Genomic DNA, 5,591 nt, shown 5'->3' with positions numbered 1-5,591 from the left:
TGGCATCTTATGTTTCTTTGGGGGGAGGGGAGAGAAGACTCCCACAGAATATTTCTGACACTGTAGCTGAAATGGAAATATTTGGCAAACGGATACTATTTCCACTTTCAAATAATTTAAACTCATAACTCAGTTTCCAGCACAAATTATACCAAACCTGAGCCAGGTAATTCTCCTTGTATCATTCTTATCAGAGCTTTTTCCTTCCTAACAGTATTGCCTAACTTTGTTTTTAACTAATGAATGAAATAACTAGGACTTAAACAGATGCACACCTTCCATGTGGGGAGCTCCCTTCGTTACAAAGTGAGTGTTGAAAAATTAGACTTTACCCACTTTTACACACTTATCAGATATTAAAATGGATGAATGACCCTTCCAAGTAAGTTAGACCACTTAACTATTAAGAAAAAATGGTCTGCTGTATAATATGTTAGAGGAGAACATAGGACAGTAGAGCATGAACTAATAGTAACTTACTAGTGTAAAGAAACATTATTATCCAGTACAAAGAAATTGACTTACTAATGTTGTGAAACTTGAAACAATTTGGAATAGAAAATTTCAGACATTTCATGTTATAAGCAAAGAAGTGGAATACACAAACTTGTATACTTTTATGCATTTGGACTTTGCAAAAGTGCTTGTTTTTCTACGTACTGTTTACTTGCCAGAGTATTGACTAGTATGCCATAAGTATACTGCAGTGTTAACTAAATTTACAAAATATCATGTGATTTGGATGGAAGTTATGCAAAACATAGACCTTCTCTGTTCTTTCTTCTGGGTGCAAGTCACAGTTGCATATTCCCAAAGTCCAGAAGCTCAACAGATTTAAATTTAAATTCTCTAACTTTCATTTATCTCTATTTTAGCTAATTATAAATACCAGTGAAAACAAAAATATATTTAAATAAAAATATTCTCTCAATTCACGTGTAAAATATATCCTAAATGTCTGGATGACCAAAATGGCTTTCTAATGTTTGCATATATATTGAAGCTTCATTGTTACATGGAAATATCTTTTCATTTGCTCAGAACTTTCTGAATAGTTTCCATGGACACATTTACCTGTTAACCTTTAACCCATATGAGACCTTTTTTTTTTTTTTTTTTGGTTGTTGAAAACTGGAGGCTTACAAGGTTTAGAAATTTACAAGACAATTATCTGTACCTCTAAGAACTGAACTCTGAAATTTAAGATTTCACAATTGGCAGGTTTTTAATGATCAGCAATCTTTTTGCTAAGTTTGGATAGACAAAAAAAGTAAAGCGATGAAATATATGCGCTGGTGCTTACTGGGTTTTTAATTTAGTTGTCTGAGGTACTGTGGAGTTGTGTAAAATCCAGTATGGTAATGATATGAACTTAATTCAAAACTACAAAAACACAAGCTCAGAACAAAGCTATATGGTCCAAACTGTCATCTCCACTTCCAGAGAAAGTGGATGAGAAGCGTGAAAATGTCATTTACCCTCAACTGTGGAGGAGCACACATTTTTGGCTAACTGTGCTTTGGAGGACTTGGCTAGGCTTGGGGCAGAATGGGGGATCTTTAACATGCATATCATCCCATGTTAGTTTATGAAATTCTTGCAAAAGGTGATGCTGAGCCTGTCACTGTTTAGACTCTGATTCAGCAAAGAACTTTTAAGCACCCCAGGCTTAAACGTGCTTAAAGTTAAGTCCTTTGTTGAAATCCAGCCTCTGATCAGCACATGCTTAAATGCTTTGAATTGGGGCCTAACTATCACAAATACCTGGTCTTCACTGTTGGCTCACCATCTCTTGATGGTGATATGGTAATTTTGCAGTGGGCGTGGAGCTGCTAATAAGGCTGTCCTGCCAGTAGGAAGTCTAGGGAGCAGTGTGTGGATTTCCTGGTCCTTGATTTAGCTGTTTCAAAATCCCAATGGTTCATGGGAATAGCAGAGGGTTTGAAGGCAGTGGGCCTCAGCCCAGTCCCTCTTCAGGAAGGGAACTCCTTCTTACACTGTCTCCAGCTGCACCAGTTTGAACTCTCAGGGTTTACTAAATTATTTTGCTTTCCCTTGGGAGTTTTTGTGTAAGAGGGCAGGATTTGGCTTGTAGTAGAGGAGTATATACCATAAAAATACTTCAGCAAAACATTGTGTTTGAGAGAGAGACCTTTACAGAGAACCAAAAAAATTAATTCTTGAAGAAACTTGGATGCGTAGGGTCTTTCCTTCTGGTGGTGGTGGTAGTGGTGGTATCAGTTCTTACCTGGAAGGTGACAGAAGCAGCAGAGCACCAGGTTTCCATCTGTCTGGGTACAAAGTTCTAATTAAAATGAATGAATTCAACAACTTCATTTAAATGTCTTGTGTCCCCTGGAGTAGGTTCCTCCCCCCCTCCACCGCCAATATTCTCTTAAACTTCTTTCCTGGCTTCTAACTGGTGACAAATACATTATGGAGTACAGGCCCTTGGATTGCAGAAGATCCAGATCTTTTTCATTTTGTTATATACTTGTAGAGTTTTATTACCTTTGGGTGTTACTTCATTTATTATCTTGGGTGTTACTACAAGACAGGAGTCAGGCTTAGGATTCCATTCCAGTCACTGTCATTTTGTTGTATAACTTGAGACCACTGTGTTTTGGCATCCTAGTCCGTAAAATGAACTGTAACTACCTCATGGAGTACTGTGAAGTTTGAAAAATTTGTGTGTATGTAAAGAGTTGTGATAACTTCTGATATAAGATGCTTTAAAAATATGATGAAATTTTTTTTCTTACCCTAATCTTGCCTGCCTGCTTGAGTGTGCCATAAAAGCTTTCCTTCCCATCTGGTATTGTTTTTGCTTTGCCACTAACCATTTTCCCATAGATGAGATGAGGGTGGAAGACTGTAACATTGTTTGGGAGAGAGGACACACTATTTTGAACAATTTTGTCTAAAATAAGTGATACACAGTTTGTGGTTGAAATTCTGAGTTATTTTCTTAAAACTAACCATTGCTTTGATTTCCTCCTGGAAAGGTTTGGAAGGGTCTCTTTTTACCAGTTGGTACATGCCTTGCTTCCCAGTGAAGTGGCTCAGGTCCAGACTGTAAATAATTGCTGCAAGTTTACCCACTACTGCTGATGAAATTTAATTTTGTGAATTAGCTTTGATAATTTATTCTTGTCTTTTTTTATAATACTGTATCTATTTAATAGATTTTCAGAAAATGAAAAAAAATGTTTGGGTCATCTTATCCATGCCCATGCCAAAGAACAATTGATTTACAACTTTTTTATCCTTTTGTTCAGTCTTTTTTAAAACCACTAATCTCCATAGGTTCTGATATGGAAAAAATAATATTATGGTATGTAGATGGGGACCAGAGTGGAGTAGAATAGATATTAATCAGCCAGTTGCCTTCAGGAAAATTTTAACTTAATATGGTTCAATAATTGTTGCTCAGTTACAGGCGTGGGATACATTCCTTTTAAGTTAAAATTGTGAGCAACTGTATAGTTCTCTAATACGTACTGTGTTGCGAAACTGCAAAAGATTGAGAGATAGGAAGTGTAGGCCTATGAAGCTGCCTGCTTCAGTCCCTTTGATTTTTGTAGCTTTTAATGTGAATGCTGTTCATAGCTTTCCTGTATAAACTATCAATGTTTCAAAAATCATGATTAAAATTTCAACCAGTTGCTGTTTGTCATGATTTTTTTCCTAACAACTGCAACTTATTTGCAGTCCCCCTGTTGTGGGCCCAGGTGCCTCAGAAGTTCATAAAGCCTGCGTCTTTTGGTTCCCTAACTTCAGAGAGACTCAAATTATTTTGCAGATACACTGCAAAGACCTGAGGCTGAGCCTGAAGGAGCATTAACTTGCCTCTTTTTCTTCTGATAAATAAGAATACTGTTGTGTGTTGGTGTCAGATTGCACTAAAAGGAATGAAATTGAAGCAATTGTTGCATTCTGTAGGTGTAAAATAAGGATACTATTTAAATACAATAGTAAAAACTTTCTCTATCCTTTGTGTCTTTTTATTTAGATAGTCTATATCCCAAAGAGCTTACAGTTTCTTATAATGTGTATGTACAATATCTAGCACAAAGAAGGCCTGAATGTAGTTGAGATATCTAGGTGCTGTAATACAAATAAGTGCATGAAGACACCTCACAGACCTGGAAACTTGCATGACTTTTTTCCCCACTGAATTCAATGGGAAAATACATTATGTTGTATTCCTGCAAGAAGTATGCTGAGCATATTGGCTTTTTTTTGCCTTTGCTTCTGCCTAACTTCATGGATTTCTAACATGGACTTATTTTTGTTATGAAAAATACATTAGAATTATAAAAAAAAAAAAAAAAAAAAAATTGAATCCTTGCTTTGTTTTCATCAAGAGTCCTTGTGTAAAGCCACCTTGATTTATATAACTCAAGAATGAGTTACATACTCTAAGGCAGTGGTGCCCAAACTTTTCCTGTCACGCACCCCCCCTCCCCTTGCCAATAATGGAATCTGTCCATGCCCCCTATCCCCAAAGCTTCCTCAGCAGTGGAGCTTGGGCTGGGGGTGGAATTGGGGATGGGGGAAGTGCTGGGGCTAGAGACAGAGGTGGGCTAGGGTGGAGAGGGAATGAGGGCAGAAGTGGAGTGAGGGCAGAGTGGAGCTGCAGCTGGTGCGGAGCTGAGCAGGACTGGGTGGTGCTCCCTCCCTAGCTCCCATTGGGGGCTGGCACAGGCCTTGCCGCACGCCTCCTCCTCCCCCCCCAAACGTTCCTCCATGTCACAGCTTGGGGACCACTGCTCTAAGGAATTGGAGGTTGCTGACATGTTTCAATTGGATTATGTAGAAATGTATAATGTGTAGAGCACAATCCTGTTCCTGGTAACTAAAGGAGCAGGACTGATTCCCAAATTTGAAACTGTGTGTTTTCTAGTGTTCTCGTCTATATTTCACCCATAGTAGGTCAGGTCCTGCTTGTCTTGCTCCCAACGAAATCATGTGTTGTGATCAAGATATGTCCTTGTATAAGTAACATGGGAAAGCCTGGAACTGTTGGGAATTAGCCTTCTGAGCCAGTCAGATGCAGGCTAAATATTATTCATATTTGCTATTGCTGTGCACATAGTTAAATTGCCAGACTCATTTCTTTCTGAAATAAGTATGCAGATAAATTAGTCCTTAATATTATAAATATCTCATTTGCTAATTAAATCTCAAGGATAGCAGGAAATATGTTGTTTACAAGAATGTGAAATCAAGGCGGAAAAATTCATAATATTGATTTGCATCATCAGTCAGTGCTCAATTACTTCAGTGCAATCAGTTCCACTACTTAGTATTCATTTTTAACTGAAAAATCATGGTATATCAGAGCTGTATAACATTAATGGAATAAATGGATTCATTAATGAAGAACTACCCATTTTTGTACCTAATCAGCAATATTACGGAAGTCACATTAAAGCTTTTAATAATCTTCAAGATAAATGAACAGAAATTATCTCTAAATTTTGTCTCAAATGCTGCCTACTGTTTCTATCTTTTTCTGTTCTTACACAGTGCATTGTGTTGACATTTAAATTTCACTGAAATAGCTGTCTTTAGTGCACACATCTGCT

Source organism: Emydura macquarii, unplaced genomic scaffold, assembly GCF_026122565.2.
Source record: "Emydura macquarii macquarii isolate MOO-44397 ecotype Brisbane River unplaced genomic scaffold, CSIRO-AGI_Emac_v2 contig_2846, whole genome shotgun sequence".
Lineage (NCBI taxonomy): Eukaryota > Metazoa > Chordata > Testudines > Chelidae > Emydura > Emydura macquarii.
The sequence above is the reverse complement of the archived record's forward strand: the minus strand, read 5'-3'. Positions refer to the sequence as shown.